General features: G+C 43.7%; 1 protein-coding gene across 1 annotated transcript in view; it reads left to right on the forward strand.

The window, feature by feature from the left end:
* LOC126203120 (putative fatty acyl-CoA reductase CG5065) overlaps positions 1-21827 on the forward strand; it is a 272413-nt gene that overhangs the window by 130512 nt on the left and 120074 nt on the right. The window lies entirely within an intron of this gene.

A 21827-nucleotide genomic window follows, 5' to 3' on the forward strand; every position in this document is an offset into this window, starting at 1 on the left:
CGTTTTATTGGCAAATTATTGCAAGATGCAACAGGTGTACTAAAGAGTCTACCAACACTACGCTTGTCCGTCCTCTTCTAGAGTACTGCAGTGCGGTATGGGAGCTGTATGAGATAGGATTGAAATAGGACATCAAAAAAGGGCAGCCCGTTTTCTGTTATTGCGAAATATGGCCCAAAGTGTCATGGATAGGATGCGGCCATTGTGGTGTCAATCTTTAAAACGAAGGTGTTCTTCATTGTGACGCAGTCTTCTCAAGAAATTTCAGTTACCAGTTTTCTCCTTCGAATGCGATTATATTTTGTTGACGCCCACCTGCAAAGCGAAAACTGGTCATCTTAGTAAAATAAAAGAGATCAGAACTAGCACGGAAGGATATAAGTGTTCGTTTTTCCACCTTGCTGTTTGAGAATGGAACGGTAGACAAATAGCTTGAAGGTGGTTCAGTGAACCCTCTGCCAGACACTTACGTGTGAATTGCAGAGTAGTCATATAAATACAGGTGTATTCGAATAACAAATCGAAGTAAGTCACCTGTCCCACCCACAATTTAACCCATTTGATCATTCCAGTTCATATCCCCATAAATTGTTACATCTAATCTTTGGACAAGCAGAGCCGTAATGTTACGTTTGCACTAGTGATTTGGTAGTTAAGTTTGAGATGCCCTCGGCTTAGAACTTTACATGATAGTCGTGCTACACTATATTTGTATAATTGGTGTACGCATGGATACCGCTGACACCACAGGTTTCATCAGTGAGTGGATTGTACAGGTCAGATGTACAAGGACTGTCACAACACTACTATTGATGTAGTGCAACACGGCATAAGCGCTGAAAATCGGATGTATTTAGTAGACTGACTGCAAAGTATCCAAGGATCACAGAGTATCGTGTGAAGAGTGAGCCTCTTGTCAGCAGCCTGTCCGCTATCATGGAGAACTGCCGCAGAGAAGAGAGATTTTTTTTGTATTTTTGCCTGAATCCCATTGAGCCGTCTCTCAGTGTTTTGGAATTTTCTAGGATTTTACGGGGTAATGTTACAATTACTTAAAAATTTTGTAATTGATTTTAAAATGAATAGATTTATTATTTTTACGAACGAGAGGTGCTATATTGGTAACGAAAAAAAATCAAATGGTTCTGAGCACTATGGGACTTAACATCTGTGGTCATCAGTCCCCTAGAACTGAGAACTACCTAAACCTAAATAACCTAAGGACATCACACACATCCATGCCCGAGGCAGGATTCGAACCTGCGACCGTAGCAGTCGCGCGGTTACGGACTGCGCGCCTAGAACCGCTAGACCACCGCGGCCGGCTATATTGGTAACGGTTGATGAGATCTGGTTAACTGTTCTATGAAATCAAATTACACGAAGTTTACATTCAAAAAAATTGATTGATAACTGCTATTTTTATTCCCTCCCATACACAATAAAGATTCGCAGACGTATATTTGGTGAAGACGGCCGGAGAATGACCCATGAGTAAATTTGCGAATTATGGAACTTAAAAACTTTTTAGTCGCCTTAACTGCTTGTAACCAGGGTTTCGACAGAATGTTTGCCTGTATTTGTCCTTAATATTTTCCTTTTCTGCGTATCAATGATTGATTCCCATTGGCGCCTTGTTCTTCAATATAATGTAGCCCTTCAGGTCTAATGGCAGTAATAAGACGTTAATAAAACAGTCGTTTAGAGGGAAATTTTCAGTAACTCGTTGACTATTTCACTACATTTAATATTAATGTGTCCTTTGATCAACATAAATTTTAACTTCCTTACGAGATTGTAGTTTTCGTTGGTAGCTTTCGTAACGTCCATTGCCAGTGGATAAGTTTTCTTGGTAAGGTATGGTGTCTACGTATCTTGGAGGAACCGTTTACAATCTGGTAAGTTCAAAATGATTTTTACGGTGAAGTTCTACAAGTAATTTAAAGCTGTGAGTGCAGCTGTGGCTTCTACAAATAAAAATTAGAAGTTTCACTGGAAAGTGAACTCAGCTCGTAAGTTGTGCCTGGACCTAGGAACGCGCAGCCCAGTCTGCCATTAACTAGGGTTTTGGAACGGGCAGTATATATCTGAAAAGACTCCGGAAAATTGTCAGCAATGCAGGTTTTGAATAGTTGCTCTACTCCAGTGTTTATTTTTGTCTGAAATTAGAAAACTTTGGCTGCTGAAGTTTTTTCGGTATACTGGTAACCGGAATTAGGATACGTTGGCGTTGTTCGGAGATAAGGTAAAATGTCTTTTCAATATATTCTGAATCTTGGACAGTGTGTATTTTCTGTCTGTTGATTCAGTTTGAAAGTGCCAGCGGGTGGTCGAGCACAGCCTTCCGACCCTGCCTTCCCTGGGAGGAGACCCGCCTAAGGTTAAGTTAGGCAAGCGGCGCTGCTCGACGCATCGCCGTGGCGCGTGCTGACCACATTACACACCCCGAGGCGCCGTACCGGGCGAGGCAAAACAAACAGCGGCCTACGTGGAAAGTTCCGGGCGCGTGTTTGCCTGCTAAAACAACCCCCCCATTGTTTTTCTTGGAGAACCGCAGCGAGACGTCACCGCCGTGATGCAACCCTGAAGCGAAACTGTTGCGGGCCGTTCCTTCCTAATAAAGGACGGTCTGAATCGGCTGCCCGTACAGTATAACGCGTAGAATGTCAGATTGCGAAACGCAAGGTGAACCGAAGCAGAACCTAATCCTTATGCCTTATTAACTAGTCTCTGCTGGTACGCCGTCTGGCCTTAAGTTGACTTTCATGAGGTTTTCCGCACTCGATAGGTGAACGTTTCAACCATTTTCTCACTTTCACATCAGAAACAAAATCTCTTAGACCAAGAGCGCGGGAAAATTTCATTGTTTTTATGAGCAGTATTATGATAATAGAAGATGGACTCGATGAATCGATGTTCTGTGAGTCTATTGCGAAACAGATCGACTATGAATGCAGCCAGAGTAGGGTGATGAATGTTCATTGGCCGTTGCAAACTGTGTAGACCAGTATAGTTACTTAAACACGACATCTCGTAGCTCATTATCTCTACAGTCTACGTTCAAAAACTGGCTGTGAGCACTATGGGACTTACCATCTGAGGTCATCAGTCCCCTAGAACTTAGAACTACTTAAACCTAACTAACCTAAGGACATCACACACATCCATGCCCGAGGCAGGATTCGAAACTGCGACCGTAGCAGCAGCGCGGCTCCGGGCTGAAACGCCTAGAACCGCTCGGCCACAACACAGTCCACGTTCTACATGTAAATATATACAGCGCGGACCATCGTATAATTCTTTACATTAGCTATTTTCTTTTCCATTTCCGTCGAACATTTAACGGGAGAAATTATCAGCATGTCTCTGCATGCGACCTTGTCTCACATCTCTTGATCCCTGCTCGTGATAATACTCTATGGTAACAGCAGTACTGCAGCACGGCCTTTGCTAAAGATTCTTTCACGACATCACTACCTTTCTCGCCCGCAGCTCGTGGTGTAGTGGACAGCGTTGCTGCCTCGGGATCACGGGGTCCCGGGTTCGATTCCCCACCGGCTCGGGGAATTTCTCTGTCCGGGGTCTGAGTGACTCTGCGTTGTCTTCATCATTATTCGGGCAGTGGCGAGACTGGAAATGGGAAGATTAGAACTTGTACGGGCGCTGATGACCACGATATTGAGCGCCCCACAAACCAACATTATCATTATCTTTCTTCCGAAGATTCCCACAAAAATTCCCCGAAAATCACTGTGACACAGCCGTATGGGCTAGGTCTATACCGAACTGTTATAATGCTAGTAGTCCATCTCTGAATTCTTTCGCTTTCTGTCGTCATGCTTACTTGGTAAGGACCACAAATTATAAATTTACTCGTGGTAGCGTACTTAATACTTTTTTTTACATAGCTTTCCCTGAAACCTTGCAACAAATCCGTTTTCCATAGCCGCACCTATAACAGATCAACCCATTTCGTATGACTTCTTAATATTCGTCCTCAATATTTAAACCATATGACGTCCTCCAGATGTTCTTCTATGGCCTTGTAATCGATCTTCGGTTCTACCTGTTCTTTTCGTCTCCAGTTTAACCTAACTGTTAAAACTGCTCAAAATAACTAGTTTGTGAAGTAGCCGATTTTCTGTTTTCTTACTGTCGTTGCTTCCAGTAATAATTGCGGACTTCGAACAAAGATTAAAAAATTCTAATGAGGGTGTAGGAACTGGAGGTCACAGTCGATAGGGGGTTGAGGCTGCGGCAGAAGTCGGTCTCATTGCCTGCAGCAAAGACTGCGAAGGTGAAGGAGACGGGCGCGGCGACAGCGAGACTTAATATGGACAAGTTGTTTATTTCATCATACAACACAAACATAACACGACACTATTGCGCTTCCATTACACTTACCTACACTCCACAAATATACGTGGCCAATGTTCGCGGAAGAAGACCATCCCTTACGATAGCCGGCTCAACCAACCCCGTGGGACATGCCAGCCAACAAATCCTTACGACATTTACATTGTTAAAGTCCCTTATGATTATCGGATACTCCACTTGGTGCCCGTATCGTCGCATTGCCCATTCCTCTATGGTCTACTTACATACTTTCCCTCCCACGTCAAGTGCCCACAATGCTACCAGTTGGTGTTCATGGTTGGTTATTTGGGGGAGCGTACCAAACAGCGAGGTCATCGGTCCCATCGGATTAGGAAAGGATGGGGAAGGAAGTCGGCCGTGCCCTTTTAAAGGAACCATCCCGGAATTTGCCTGAAATGATTTAGGGAAATCACGGAAAATCTAAATCAGCGGGTTTGAATCGTTGTCCTCCCGAATGCGAGTCCAGTGTGCTACCCACCGCACCACCTCCATCGGTTGTTAGTGTTCAGTCTCGCGGTGTACAATGCTCATAATGCCTCGGTCCGTCAGTGTACTTCACTCCTTTTCCTCAAAAATAGTACATTCTAGATATCTAAATTAGCCACTCACAGTCGAATTGTTAGCTCAATTTCGACGCAGTCAAACGGTAGCACACTGACTCTACGCATGTTAACAAATCTCGTCGTCTCCCTTTTCAGATTGCGAAGGATGGGAGAAAGATTGGAATTTAACATACCGTCGATGACGATGACGTTAGAGGCGTGTTACTAGCTTGGACTGAGGAAAGATAACGAAGGAAATCGGTGATGCCCTTTAAAAAAAAAAAAAAAAAAAAAAAACTCAGGCAGTCGTTTTAAGCTACTTACGAGTCCAGAATCTTACCACTGCGCCGCCTTTTGCGATAATGTAGTTTTGGTATAATAGCTAGTATCATTTACAAATACGAAACCACGTGCATTATTTTATACTTTTCACTGTTACTAAAATTCGTAATTTTGTCACCAATAATTAATCCAGATGGCGTAACTTTGTATTTACACTTGATTATCGATCATTCAAAACGATACTCTTCGCCTGAGTATTGGTCACCACCAACTTCAGATAGGAGGACGTCCATTAATTACGTGAACTCAAAATAGAGGGAGGGTCCGGCAAAATCTAACCAAAACTCATGTAAAAGGGGGCCAATGAAACTCTAACGTCAACTTTTTAAGTCAGAGAATATACACTATTGTAATGGATAACATTTTGTTTAGTAAAATTAATTGCGAGCATAGACAATATTAGTATCCACGAGTCTTTATGGCCTCTTCGAACCGAACTGAATCCTTTACCCGTGTGCATACCTGGTATTCCCCGATTCGAAAACAGTGCTACAGAAATGTCAGGTTTCATTCGGGAAGCTCCTTGCCGCGCCGGTTGAAATCGCTGCGTCTCAGTCAGTGAGTCAGTCATGATATTCTGCAACTTAGATGAACCGATATTATTGTTATCTACATGAGTTTGTATCAAAACTTTTACAGCGCATACATTAAGCGGCATGCCGACAAGCCGAAATACGCTTGCGAGGAAGAACTTAATCGTTTGTGGAAGGAAGCTAAGCTGAGTTCGTGACAATCCGTTAGTTATAATATGAATCAAGAGATTGAAAAGCAACGTAATCATATCGTTCAAAGAAAGGTACAAACAATGTTGTCTTTCATCTGTAAAGTAAGTAAATGTTCAGTGACCTTTAATGAATACCGGGTGTTCGGAAATTCCCGTTACAAACTTTTAGGACTTGTGGAAGTGAGCGATAACGTAATATTTTGAATAGGAACCCATGTCCGGAATCGAACCGTTCTACGACAGTTTCAGTTCAGATGTTTAACTCATCCACTTATGGTTGAGGAATTCAATTAGGCGTGATGCAGTTCAGTTATTAGACAGGAATCCAAAAGGAAACATAACGAAACATCAATTTATCTCTGAAGCACACTTGTTTGTATTAACACTTACACATTACATCTTTATATTATCCCAAAAAAAAGAACGCAGCATACTGTACGTAAAAACAGTACAAATGCATTACAACAGCGGCTCGGTGTGGCGACCACTGACGTCGTTACAGACGTTGCACGTACGAAGCATGTTCTATCCCACCTGGTGCAGCGGCCAGAATTCTTCCCATCAGATCTTCCGCTATCTCTTCAGGAGTCTCGTAAATTTAACTTTGCACACGACCACACAAGAAGTAGTTCATAGGTGTTAAAGCCGACGATCACGGCCGCCACTCGGTTGGACCACCTCGGCCTATCCATCTTTCATCATATTGTCTCTTGAGATGTCTCCGATCCTCACACGAGAAATATAGTGGTGCAGCATCAGCACATTTTCTGACGGACATTCAGTGGTGCCAGGTGACCGTCTGATGTTGTTCTCTTCATCCAGTCTACCATATTGCATACCAGGAGAAGCATCTCTGAGACTTTTCTCCTTCCCTCAGCAGATGTGGACCCGTTACACGTCTGAATTGAAACCGTCGTACCCGGCCGGGGTGGCCGAGCGGTTCAAGGCGCTACAGTCTGGAACCGCGCGACCGCTACGATCGCAGGTTCGAATCCAGCCTCGAGCATGGGTGTGTGTCATGTCCTTAGGTTTAAGTAGTTCTGAGTTCTAGGGGACTGATGACCTCAGGAGTTAAGTCCCATAGTGCTCAGAGCGATTTGAACCGTTAAAAAAAAATATTTTGAAACCGTCGTAGAAAGGAAACGATAAGTTTCCGGATACGAGTTCAAAAATGGTTCACATGGCTCTAAGCACTATGGAACTTAACATCTGAGGTCATCAGTCCCCTAGACTTTAGACTACTTAAACCTAACTAACCTAAGGACATCACACACATCCATGCCCGAGGCAGGATTCGAACCTGCGACTGTAGCAGCAGCGCGGTTCCGGACTGAAGCGCCTAGAACCGCTCGGTCACAACTGGTTCCTATTCAAAAAAATGGTTCAAATGGCACTGAGCACTGTGCGACTTAACTTCTGAGGTCATCAGTCACCTAGAACTTAGAACTAATTATACCTAACTAACCTACGGACATCACACACATCCATGCCCGAGGCAGGATTCGAACCTGCGATCGTAGCGGTCGCTCGGCTCCAGACTGTAGCGCCTAGAACCGCATGGCCACTCCGGCCGGCAGTCTCTAATCACAATATTATATACTCACTATGTATACAAGTGCTAGAAGTTTGTAACAGGAATTTCCGAAAACCCTGTATAATACATCAATAAAATCACAATTTTTTGGAATCCGTCAAAGCAGTTAGTACTATTGTCGAGCAATCTTCTTGTCCGCACCTCTGTCTGTCTGTCCAAACGAATACTACTCAGGATTGGCCGCCCGGCAAGCCGCGCGGTCTAAACGCGCTGCTTCCCGAGCGCGTAGGCGTGCCAGACACCAGCACGAATCCGCCCGGCTGATTAGTGTCGAGGTCCGGTGTGCCGTCCAGCCTGTGGATGGTTTTTCGGGCGGTTTTACATCTGACTCGGCGATTGCCGGCTGGGTTCCCTTATTCTACCTCAGTTACACTATGTCGGCGATTGCTGCGCAAACACTGTCTCCACATATGCGTACACCATAATTCATAATTGCTCTACCACGCATACATTGGGGTTACACTCGTCTGGTGTAGCCGGCCGAAGTGGCCGAGCGATTCTAGGTGCTACAGTCTGGAACCGCGCGACCGCTGCGGTCGCAAGTTCGAATCCTGCCTCGAGCTTGGATGTGTGTGATGTCCTTAGGTTAGTTAGGTTTAAGTAGTTCTAAGTTCTACGGGAATGATGACCTCAGAAGTTAAGTCTCATAGTGCTCAGAGCCTTTTGAACCATTTGAACTCGTCTGGTGTGAGACGGGGGAGAGGGGGGGGGGGGGTGTCACACTGGGACTCGAACCGCACAATAGCCCTGGGTTCGGTGTTGGGCGTCGGTGGGATGAGTGTACTGCTGTAGCCTGTTGTGGGGTTGTGAACCACTGAGGGCTATGGCAGGGACAAAGCCTCTCCGTCGTTTCTAGGTCCCCAGTTTAATACATACACACACACACAATACACACACACACACAATACACACACTCAGGATTAGCATGTTTCAAATTAAGTGTTTTAATCACATGTTAAAAACACTCCTCAATATACTTTCTAAAGAAAACATGTTTTACTGAAGTGTCTCGATATCTGAAACAGAAAGATTTATTTTTAACGTGTTTTTGCCCGATTATGGGCTAAACATCACATGAAGAGAAAGGGGGGAGGGGGAAGGGAACGGTGTTCCCACCAGACCTCATCAAACCAAATCTATACAAGGGGAAGGAGCAGGTTAAAAACTATAAAAAATGCATCTTGTGAGTAATGGACGACCCCTAAAGTGACGCACAGTCAAACAAACCGTAGTAAAAGAATGTTTCTGTGTGCTCCAGTTCACCCATACCAAGCACCACTTACGGAATGTCCCTGGTTTGTTTTTCTTCCGTCTGTCCTTGGCTGCTAGGAAAGAAACGGAAGCGCGAATCTCAGCTATGTCGTTATGCACGTGACAGTGCAGTGTCACAATAGGAATTTAGCAATGCCTCCTGACCCAGTTTGACAAGCGCTGAGCACCTGACGTAATCACTCGTAGTCTAATACCGCACGGTTTTAGCGTCACTTTGGAAATCTGATACAAAGCATTGCTCGGCTCTTCACGGTGTCCCAGCAGGAATGGTCAGTGGTCAGTAATCAGGGATATGGCAGGAACGACCATTCCAAGCTCAATAGAGTCTAGCAAACATGGGCTTTAAAATACATACCTTAAGAGCTATTTGCGGTCAGAGTGCCCGAGCGGTTCTAGGCGCTTCAGTCGGGAACCGTGCGACCACTCGCAGGTTCGAATCCTGCCTCGGGCATGGATGTGTGTGATGTCCTTAGGTTAGTTAGGTTTAAGTAAGGGACTGATGACCTCAGATGTTAAGTCCCATAGTGCTCAGAGCCATTTGAACCACTTTTTTTAAGAGCTATTTGCACTTGTTCAGTAGAAGAGAAGTGCTTCATAGTAGCGAAGATGGACAAGTGCTCATATTTCTTTAAGATATGCTTACTAGACATTTTTTGCTTCGAATGATCGTTTCTGTCATATCACTGAATACTGACCACTCTTCCTGGGATACCGTGTGTAGTGTCGTTCACGAATTGCTTCTAAAGCGCCCTTGTTGTTTTTCTGTTTAAAATATGTTTCTTGAACGAAATAACACGATTAAATCTGCACTCATGACGCTCTTGTACTGATGAAGAGAGAATGCTTGCGTACTTGGTTAATTTTTCTGATCTTAGCCGCAGGGATTCGACAATAGTGTGAAAATTCGAAGTACTTGAATGAATTGCTCATCTCGTTGACGTTTTTACCTAACTATTGTGACCGAGCGAGGTGACGCAGTGGCTAGCACACTGGACTCGTATTCGGGAGAATGACGGTTCGAACCCGCGTGCGGCCATCCTGATTTAGGTTTTCCGTCATTTCCCTAAATCGCTTCAGGCAAAAGCTGGGGTGGTTCCCTTGAAAAGGCACGGCCGATCTCGTTCCCCGTCCTCCTATAATCCGAGATTGAGCTCCGTCTCTTGTGACCGCGTTATCGATGGGACGTTAAACAACTAATCTCCTGCTTCTCCTTACCTGTTGTACAGTTTATAGTCGGAAAATTGTTTTCTCGTTAGTATCATAGACATCATAGTAGGGATGGGAAAAAGCGACCGGTAAAACCGATACCAGTGTTTTAGTTCTGAATAACTGGTATTTTTCGGTATTTATTCGGGTCTCGGCTATAACAGGTATTTTCATTTTTTATTGATAACCGTGTAAAAAAACCGGTAAATCAATCTGCCATAAGAGCAGTGGTAAAATTTTTGGTCTAGAAATAAAATCTATTTTTAAAAAACGAGTAATGTTTATTTGTGGAATTTCCATTGCTTTGAAGTATTCGATTATTATAGAAATCGGAAAAAGCAGCCATACCTATAATATTTTAATAACAACGTCTGAAGTTAGAAACTAGCAACAAACACATAACAATCGGTGCAGCGTTGCAGTGACAGTAATGTACCTGTTGTCGTGTGACGTGATGGCGCAAGGTTAGCACATTGGCCTCGCATTCTGGAGGACGACATCTCAAATCTGCGTCAAGACATCCAGATTTAGGTGTTCAGCGACTTCCCTAAGTCGCTCCAGTCAAATACCATGATCGTTCCTTTGAAAGGACATGGTCGATTTCTTTCACCATCCTTAAAACATTCAGAGCTTGTGCTCTGTCTGTAATGACCTCATTGTCGACTGTACGTTGAATCGTAACCTTATTTCCTTCATTTTGCCCCTACATGAACTATACTGTAGTTTATTGCTGTCTTCGCCGGACATCGGTTATATTTCAGAATGGTGCCATCCATAGTTTGGAAGTAATATGAAATTCGGTAGCAATGAAGTACGATGCTCCATTTGGTTTAAAATATAAAAACCAAAGGAGGAACAGCACACTTGCGACACAATGCTCCTTGGAAAAGAAAGTCTGCAATAAACTCGGTATAGTAACTGTACCGTTTAAATTGAAAAATTGATACCATCCAGGTAAGTCATCAACTACTTGTCATATTTCGCTCTCGCTGTCGCCGCACCCGTCTCCTTCACCTTAACAGTTCTTGCTGCTTTCTACACCCTCATTAGAATTTTTCAGTCATTGTTCGAAGTCTACTTTGTTCTAAGTTTATTACTGGAAGCAACGACAGGAAAAAAAAAACAGAAAATCGGTTACTTCACAAACCGGTTATTTTGAGCAGTTTTAACAGTTAGGTTAAACTAGATACGACAAGAACCGGTAGAAACCAAAACCGTTTGTTTCCGCTACAACCGTCATCCCTACACCGTATCGTGACTGCTTTTGACAGCCAATAAACCTAGTTGAAGGATGTTGTGAGGTAATGTAACCCTGTTCCATCAGTAAGCTTATCATGAGAATCCATAGGAGCTATAATAAGTAGAGACTGATAATTACGGTGAACAATTTTTATTTAGCAGTCTGATATCGTCATTTTTTTCCAAATTGATCTTTTTCAAATTTACAAAAAAGTCTAGCCATAGATCCATCACTACATCAATTTATGAGCTAATGCACTCCATAAGTCAAAAGAATTTGGCAATCGTAGACTACTAAATAAAAAAGTGGCACTGATACATTGAGTGCTGTTACGTGCTGCTAAGTATAGGTTTAAGGAGACTAAACGTCTTATTTCATCAGTCTCCTACTCACCCTCCTCCCCCCCCCCCACCCCACCCGAACGGAATCAATGTACCCCAGCTATCTGGGTCAAAGGTAAATTCTGTGTGCAAGTGTGAGAAAGTATTCTAAATTTTTGCGTAACGTTTATCTTAGGCGGGACGTGGGTACCACCCCAGCATTCACCTAGCGGGATGTGGGAAATCGCCTAATAACCACATCCAGGTTGGCCGGCACACCGACCCTCGCCGTTAATCAGTCGGGCGGATTCGAAGCTAGGTCGGCGCACCTTAAGACATATTTCTCTTGGCATGATACGCCACAGTTACGTATAAACCTGTGTGCAATTTGCGAGCTTGGCCTTCTAAGTGAGTTTCAAGCTGTGTAAACTGCTTTTCGCTTCATGCCTCATCCAACTGTAAAACTTGTTAGATGTTACACGAGATTTTACGAAGACAAGATCCGCCGAAAGACACACCTACAATCAACGGTAGGCACACAAGCCAAATTTTCAAAACATGTTTACTACGCGAGGAGAATAACAAGAGTAATTAACTGTTCCTACAAATCAGAAACTAATTATTACCAACAAACAGCGTTCTTTCTGCTAGACACAACATCCCTGCTTCTTACAAATGGCATTGGTTTGTTTTTTGGATGCTGCTATTGTATCCTTGTGCTAATACTGCAAACTAGTTTTAAAATAACAATTAAATAATTTTAATAAACATATTCAAATAATTAAATCATCCTCAGTGTCAGTAAAGCAAGGTTATTGATTATCTCCATAGGACTATGTACCTTATGGTTTTTTCCATCAATAAATTCGTTCCTCTCGGTACTACTGTACCTTATGACGTAATCTCCAACTGGTAGCAATGTTGACCCTTCACAACTTCTCACTCGGTTGTTATCTGCGTCATCATCGTTGCTTCTGTTAGACCGTGCATGACCATTTTACGATATTTACATCTCTCTCCCTCTCTCTCTCTCTCTCTCTCTCTCTCTCTCTCTCTCTCTCTCTCTCTTTCCCTCTCCCTCCCTCTCTCTCAGAAACATGAGCTGGTAGAATTGTAAAGATTACCCTGCACTGATGATCTCCACATTGCATTTGGAGTTTATTTGCCCCTTAGCACTTCGAACACGGTCTCAACGCATCCGTGTTTCCACTGTACGTTGCACCGGTACGCGAAAGACTGTGCAACGTCAGCCTGCCGTTCGGATGCACGGTGTCAGGTATCGCCTGATTCGCTCTAAGCTTGCGTCAGCTACGACGCAGGCTCGGAATATTTTGCATAACCGTCCACATTTCTATTACGCCGCGTAAGAACCTTAAAAAAGTCATATGATACATACGATCAGTAAAACCATTTTACATGCATTCTCCGAGCACCCCCGCAACAAACTCGTAAAGACCGAATATGGAAAGCATACTACCCAAAGTCCCCTCCACAGATGGGATGGAACCTAGGTATAGACAGTCTTCTACGATTATATAACTGTATTAATTCGTTTCACTGTCGACTGTGTTAACGCATTTTACTACTGGTGGTACTTTCTGTAACATACCAGATCTATTTATTTGCTTATTTTTATGCCGCAATGAGAACATTACCATACATGGTGATGTAAATTATTTTGTGTTACCTGATGATGGAGGGTTGATTCAAATCGGTGGTGAATACTACATCTGCAGCTCTTGGTGATTGTTAAATATGATTTCCCTCAAATATCTGCAAGGTATGTAGCGCCACCTGCTCAAAAAGGAGTATATAATAGTAAGACAGAAATTTCGGAATCACATTTTAGGCAGAATAACATACACAGGGAGAGGACTGAATACAGCCATAATTTATTGGTTATGAACTGCTGATTAGAGCTGAAGAGATTCCAGAGAAGTAGGAAAATAAGATGGGACCTGGGTACGCTGAAGAGAACTAGAGGTAGTTGAGAGTTTCAAAGGAAGCATTAGGCAACTATTGACGGAAACAGGGGCAAGAAACACAGCAAAAGACAAATGATTAATTTTCAGAGAAGACGTAGTGAAGGCAGCTGGAAAAGAACTAGTGTTGTATCCAGTCCTTGGATAACACACGAGACACTGAATTTAACTAAAAATGAAACTGATATATAGTGCTAAAGAGTGAAGCAGAAATGGCTACAGGAAAAATGCAAAGCTTCACAAACACGCATGACTATGAAAGATAGATGCCGCTATTGGAAAATTAAAGAGACCATTGATGAAAGCAGAAGCACCTGTATAGATTTCAAGAGGTCGGTTAGTAAGTCGGTAATAAGCAAAGACGATAAAGCTGGAAAGTGAAACAGGTATGTCGAAGGGATACAAAAATAAAAAAAATGAAGACGATATAATGGGAGGGAAAGAAATGGATGAAGGTTAGATGAGTAGTACGATACTGCCACAATTTGATACAGCGTTGTCAGACCTGAGCAGAAACAAGGCTTCCGGAGTAGACGACATTCACTCGCAATTATTTACATCCTTGGGAGGACTAAGCATGACAAATCTGTCCAATCCGGTACACAATGTATGTGAGGAGAATCTAATGGTCCGTATCCCAAAGAAGACGTGTGCTGACAGGTGTGAATATTACTCAACCATCGATTTAATAGTTTATGGTTCCAAAATACTAACGCGAATTTTTACAGACGAATGGAAAGACTGACAAAAGCTGAGTTCGAAGATCAGTTGGTTTCCGGAGAACTGTAGGAACACAAGAGGGAATGCAACCCCTTGTATTTATCTTAGAAAGCAGATTGCAAAAAGACAGACCTACGCTTATAGCATTTGTAGATTTGGGAAAAGCTTTTACAGTGACAATTTATCTGCAACTTGTACAGAAAGTAGACTACTGTTCTACATGTAAAAACGCGTAAAATGGAGGAAGTTACTGAGAGGGGTGTGAGACAGGTTTAAAGCCTATCTTACATGTTATTCAGTCTGTACATTCAGCAAGATGTGAAAGAAACCGAAGAGATATCCGGAAAGGGGATTAAAGTTTAGGTAGAAGAAATAAATGCATTAATCCTAGTAGTGTATACCTCTGAAACTGTCACACAAACTGTACACCAGTGTCACAGTGAGCCTCAATTATTTAACGGATAAATTGTCAGAAGATAGAATATTTTAATACTGGACTTATTCAGTCAATATTGGGTATTAATGCATCCAAAATTCGAGACAAAGAAAAAACTGTCATTGGTGCTTTTCAATGATGAAACTTGAAAGTGATCTGGATCGAAAGATTTTACTTGCAGTTTAGTTAGGTGAACATACAAGCATGTAATGAAATGAATGTAATGAAATGCACATACGAGTATTACACGACTTTTTTAGATGCTCTCAGTTGTTAACAAATCCATTCATTCATTATTTCCACACTCTTGGAATGCGGACTGCGACGCTATCGACAACTGGCCAGCCTCTTCTATTAGGGGCAGCTGTTCCAACAATGAGCATTCTTATCGTGGATGACTATATTTTTCTCATCGCGGTCTGAAGATTCGGGAGACTGATCAGTTTCGGCAGTGTCCATAACTGCAGCAGGAGCGTCAGCTTCAGAAGTACTTTCATCAGAAAAATCACTTAAGTTACTTTCACAATTGATTTCTTCTAACAACCTCGGGGAAGATCAGTTTGGATTCCGTAGAAATATGGGAACACGTGAGGCAATACTGACCCTACGACTTATATTAGAAGCTAGATTAAGAAAAGGCAAACCTACGTTTCTAGCATTTGTAGACTTACAGAAAGCTTTTGACAATGTTAACTGGAATAATCTCTTTCAAATTCTGAAGGTGGCAGGGGTAAAATACAGGGAGCGAAAGGCTATTTACAATTTGTACAGAAACCAGATGGCAGCTATAAGAGTCGAGGGACATGAAAGGGAAGCAGTGGTTCGGAAGGGAGTGAGACAGGGTTGTAGCCTCTCCCCGATGTTATTCAATCTGTATATTGAGCAAGCAGTAAAGGAAACAAAAGAAAAATTCGGAGTAGGTATTAAAATCCTTGGAGAAGAAATAAAAACTTTAAGGTTCGCCGATGACATTGTAATTCTGTCAGAGACAGCAAAGGACTTGGAAGCGCAGTTGAACGGAATCGATAGTGTCTTGAAAGGAGGATATAAGATGAACATCAACAAAAGCAAAACGAGGATAATGGAATGTAGTCGAATTAAGTCGGGCGATGCTGAGGGAATTAGATTAGGAAATGAGACACTTAAAGTAGTAAATGAGTTTTGCTATTTGGGGAGCAAAGTAACTGATGATGGTCGAAGTAGAGAGGATGAAATGAAATGTCGTGTGACGAGGGCCTCCCGTCGGGTAGACCGCTCGCCTGGTGCAAGTCTTTCGATTTGACGCCATTTCGGCGACTTGCGCGTAGTAGAGAGGATATAAAATGTAGACTGGCAATGGCAAGGAAAGCGTTTCTGAAGAAGAGAAATTTGTTAACATCGAGTATAGATTTAAGTGTCAGGAAGCCGTTTCTGAAAGTATTTGTATGGAGTGTAGCCATGCATGGGAGTGAAACATGGACGATAAATAGTTTGGACAAGAAGAGAATAGAAGCCTTTGAAATGTGGTGCTACAGAAGAATGCTGAAGATTAGATGGGTAGATCACGTAACTTATGAGGAAGTATTGAATAGGATTGGGGAGAAGAGGAGTTTGTGGCACAACTTGACAAGAAGAAGGGATCGGTTGGTAGGACATGTTCTGAGGCATCAAGGGATCACCAATTTAGTATTGGAGGGCAGCGTGGAGGGTAAAAATCGTAGAGGGAGACCAAGAGGTAAATATACTAAACAGATTCAGAAGGATGTAGGCTGCAGTACGTATTGGGAGATGAAGAAGCTTGCACAGGATAGAGTAGCATGGAGAGCTGCATCAAACCAGTCTCAGGACTGAAGACCACAACAACAACAACAACAATTTTTCCCATATAACAACTTCGTTAGTAAAATGTCATTTATACATGCCATTTGCACGTAAGTGTACTTCACACTCAGCGACACAGTGGTTACACAGTGTGTACTCCAGGGTCACAGTTACTCTTCAAAAATATTTTTGACAAATTAATTAAACAACAATGTCTCACAGCTTCGAACGTCCGTCCTCTAGTAGGTTTCACTTAATACTGAACTTACATTGGTGGCAGTGGGTTGTGTTTGTCTGGTGGCGCATGCGCAGTTATAAACAAAAAAAACTCCTGGGTCAGACTGGCCCTGGCGTACACTTACAGGGTTAAGGTAAGGGGATGCAGTCAAATTAATAATTAATGTATTTCATTTAAATCATCTGATGCTGATTAAGAAATGAGGCACTCAAAGTATTAGACGAGTTTTTTCGTTTGGTGAGAAAAATAACTGACGAGGAGGAGATTGAGAGGACATACCAAATGCAGATATGAAATAACAAGAAAACTTTTGCTTCACTGGTTCACGAGCGTCGCGTCGGATAATGTTGTGGAAGCTGAACAATATTTCAAAGAGACAGCTAGTCGTCATCTTCACGTGCTTACTGACGTGTTGCTGCAATGGTTTGCCGGTATACACGCCGACTCTATGGAAAAGCGCAGGCGCCAAGGGATGCGGTTATAACGTCATCGTAGATGAATTGTAGAGCACGGCGACATGTAACACTCCCTGCCGGAGAAAGGGCCGAGGTCTTGGCATTCACGACGCGGAAAAACGAGCGGCGGTAAATCGCGGCCGAGCGCGCGCGCGGGCTGAGCGTTGGCGCCCAGTTTAGGTGTGCGGACTGCGATTCTCCGTCTGTGTTGACTCGGATTCGTTCGTCAGCAGCCGACGATGCCTTTGTACTGCCATTGCTGGTTCCCATGACTTGCTGAGTTGAAATTCCGTGTCTCTGTCGATCAGGTCGTTACTTACGCGTGCTGCGACTGCTTCTTTAATGATGGAGTCCCAGTACGTGGAAGCGGACAAAAGGATCGTTGTCTCTCTGTAGTTCATGCTGTGATCCGTGTCAACACAGTATTCAGCCACAGCAGATTTTTCTGGCTGACCCAGTCTAGTGTGATGTCTGTGTTCAGCGCGTCTATCCTTGACAGTGCGACACTTCTGGGCAATGTATGATTTCCCACACTGGCACGGGTTTTTATACACCCCTGGTCCCCTTAGACCTAGGTTGTCTTCAACAGAACCCAGCATAGTTTTCATTCGCGTTGGAGGGCGGAAGAAAAAAAATGGTTAAAATGGCTCTAAGCACTATGGGACTTAACATCTGAGATCATCAGTCCCCTAGACTTACAACTACTTAAACCTAATTAACCTAAGGACATCACACACATCCATGCCCGAGGCAGGATTCGAACCTGCGACCGTAGCAGCGGCGTGGTTCCGGACTGAAGCGTCTAGAACCGCTCGGCCTCCGCGGCCGGTGAGAGCGGATGAAACATTTTCTTTTGTGTTTCTTGAACAGCCTGTCAATCTTAAAGGACTCGCCAACAACATAGGTTAGAAAAACCATTCTCGTTGAGTTCTCCGTTTCTTCTGGCTGTTCTTGAGCATTAGTGCGTGCAGGTTGAAATGCATTACGGATCTGTTTATCCAAATACCGGTTTTGTACAAACACAGAGCGAAAATGGCTAAGCTCTGCTGATAAGGTCCCTGCATCTGAGATAACTCTAGCCCTATTAACAGGAGTCCGTAACACCTCACTGCGTTGAGATGAGTGATGGCAGCTCCTAGCTCGTAGGTACAGGTCACTGTGAGTCGGTTTACGAAACGCGCTGTGACCTAAGGAACCATCTTCTTTTCTGAGGACCAAGACACCTAAGAACGGGAAGTCTCCCTTTTTTCTCCTCTTCCATGGTGAAGCAAATGCTCGGATGGAGGAAGGTAAGGTATTCCAGAAATGCAGGAAGCCTTGCTGCTTAGTGTTGCCAGAATACTAAGGTCACCCCCACATGTCTCCAGAAGCATTTAGGGTTCAACACCGCTGACTGAAGTGCTTTTTCCTCGAAGTCTTCCATAAAAAGGTTAACTGCTATGGGAGACATGGGGCTACCCAAAGCAACAGCGACAGTTTGCTTAAAACATTGTTCATTAAATAAAAAGTAAGTCCAGATAAGCCATGTTGGAATAGGTGTAAGATGTCCAACTTAGTTCCGATAAGCTGTAATGAACCATCGGAGGTACTGCTGTGAACAATATTTTTGAGCAATCTGACGGTATCGCTATGGGTAACTCTTTGTCTTTCATAGTTGTCCTTCGTGACAAGCCATCTTGGGCTTACGTTTCAGTAAGATAATGCTCGCACGCACACATCCAAGTTTCTGCTGCTTGACTTCGTACTTGTCCAACAGTACCTTTACGAGCAAGGCCACTGGATCTCTCTCCAGTGGGGAACGTTAGGAGCATTATGGGCAGCGGCGTCCAACCAGCGCGGTATTTTAACGATCTAACGCGCCGTTTGTACAGAATTTGGCACGATAGTCCTGAGGAGGACTTCCAAGAACTCTCTCAATCAACACCCAGCCGAATAACTGCTTGCATAAGAGCCAGAGGTGGACTAGTTAAATTTGTGAATCTCTTTCTCTTGAATAAACCATCCATTTTTTATGAAATTATCATCTGTTTGTCCGTTCATGTACACCACATCTACCGATTTCCGACCCAGTAGGAAAATTATTGCTTGGTGCGGGGCGTAAAACATCATCGACGTATCGCAATGGTGGAGGATGATATTAGTGTTTACGATCGCGTCGACAACGAGGTCATTAGAGACGGAGCACAAGCTCGGGTTAGGAAAGGATGGAGAAGGAAATCGGCCGTGTCCTTTGAAAGGAACCATCCCGGCATTTACATGAAGCGATATAGGGAAATCACAGAAAACCTAAATTTGGAGGGCTGGACTTGGGTATGAACCGTCGTCCTCCCGAATGCGAGGCCAGTGTGTTACCACTACGCCACCTTGCTTGGTGTAGCGCAAGGGTGTAAGGGTGCAGCGCATGTCAACCAACGGGATCGTGCTATGAAAAGAAATGGCACCTCCTACTATCAGTCCTGGTTGTCGGGTCGTATGACGAGCGACAGTTTAGTATCCCATCGCTGTCCACGGCGTCTTCGGACACGCCTTCGCTGGCCATCGGGGCTGAGTTCGAAAAAGAACTCATCACTGAAGACAATCCTATTTCAGCCAGTGAGATTCCAAGCCGAAGACATGACTGTAGACGGCCGGCCGCTGAGGCCGAGCGGTTCTAGGCGCTTCAGTCCGGAACCGCGCAGCTGCTACGGTCGCAGGTTCGAATCCTGCCTCGGGCATGGATGTGTGTGATGTCATTAGGTTGGTTAGGTTTAAGTAGTTCTAAGTCCTAGGGGACTGATGACCTCAGATGTTAAGTCCCATAGTGCTCAGAGCCATTTGAACTATTTGTCTGTAGACACCCTGTACGCCTGACTGTCGCCCGCCTTATGGCCCGACAGCCAGAAGTGTCAGAGTGTGGAGCCATTTCTTTTCATAGCAGGTTCCCTTTGGTTCTCATCTACGGCACCCTTACAGCACAGCGGTACGTCGACGATATTCTACGTCCCGTTTTGCTGCCTTCCGTGGCAAGCCAGTCTGGGCTTACATTTCAACAAGATAACGCCCACCCGCGCACGGCGAGAGTTTCTACTGCTTGTCTTTGTGCTTGCCAAACGCAATCAAAAGTCACGATCATCTGCGACCAGCTTTGCGAAAGAAGCGGCGACACTTTCTGCGCAACCCACCCATCATTTTGCACGACAATGCGCGGGCGCATACAGCGCAAGCTGTGGCTGCTCTGTTCGGTCGATGGGTTTGGGAAGTTCTGTACCATCCACCATACTCCCCGGACTTAAGTCCTTGTGACTTTGATTTGATTCCGAAGATGAAACAACCACTTCGTGGAATTCACTTCAGAACTGTTCTAGAGATTCGACGGGCAGTAGACCGCTCCATTCGCACCATCAACATAACAGGCTCTGCTAATGGTATACTACGCCTTCCACATAGCTGGCAACGGGTTCTACACAACGCTGGTGACTACTTTGAAGGACAGTATCAGGTGCAAACATGTAACTCTTCTGTATCGGTTATGAATAAGTAGTTGCCACCATTTAAGTTTCAACCCTCGTAGGTCGGCGTCAAAAACATATTTGCGCATTCGGAAGAGAAAATTGGTGATTGAAGTTTCGTGAGAAGATTCTGTCGCAACGAAAAACGCCTTTGTGCATCATGTCCGTGATACTCTCTCACCTGTTTCGGAATAATACAAAACTTACTGCTCTTCTTTGAACTTTCTAGACGTTCGGTTAATCGTATCCAGTAAGGATTCTAGACCGCGCAGCAGAACTCCGAAACAGGACGGACAAGCGTAGTGAGACAGTCTTTCTAGTAGATCTGTTACATTTTCTAAAATCAGCAATTCTTTCGTCAACTGAACGCGCACGTTTTGGTTGCTACCAGAGCATTGATGCGACTGTTTGGACTCCCTTCATTGTGACATGTGTGCTTCATTTCCTCCGAATTTATTTTCGTATATTCCTACAATGATGAACTGCCCGTCATCTCACTTGCCAATAAAATTACCTTATCCTCGAGGGTGTTGCTTTTTCTTCCGGCAGTGTAGTGCAGTGACCATTTTTCCTCCTGTGGCAGTTCAGACTTTCTAAGTGAATGAGGAATCCATTGAGCTTCCGTGGCTGAAGAGAATATTTATTAGTCGCCGAAGCAAACTTTTCATAAAAACTGCCAAAAGCTGAAGATAAAAAAACTGAATGCTCAGACGGAAAAAGCAAGTCAGAGCCATTATGCCATTTATGTAGAGACACCAGAAGCACAAACGACGACTGAGCATTGTTGTTCGACGTAAAACACAGAAAACATAACCTCTTTCCCTTACAGCGTTTATCAAGTCACAAGGCGTCCACTGTTTTTCATGATTTGGCAAATCTAGTTTTCATTTGATTTTAAGGTATGATACGCAGACAGTCGCTGCAGTCCTCCGTTAATTTAAGCAAGGGCAGTCGTGAGCGTCACCTATCGGTGAACATTGTAAGCTTTTGTTCGATGTTTTACAGTGTTTCAGTTATACATGTTTCGTATTTTTTGAGACAGATGATAACCAGTCCAAGCGAGCGTAGAAAACCTCGTAAGAGTTGCATTC

This window comes from Schistocerca nitens, chromosome 9 (assembly GCF_023898315.1).
Source record: "Schistocerca nitens isolate TAMUIC-IGC-003100 chromosome 9, iqSchNite1.1, whole genome shotgun sequence".
Lineage (NCBI taxonomy): Eukaryota > Metazoa > Arthropoda > Insecta > Orthoptera > Acrididae > Schistocerca > Schistocerca nitens.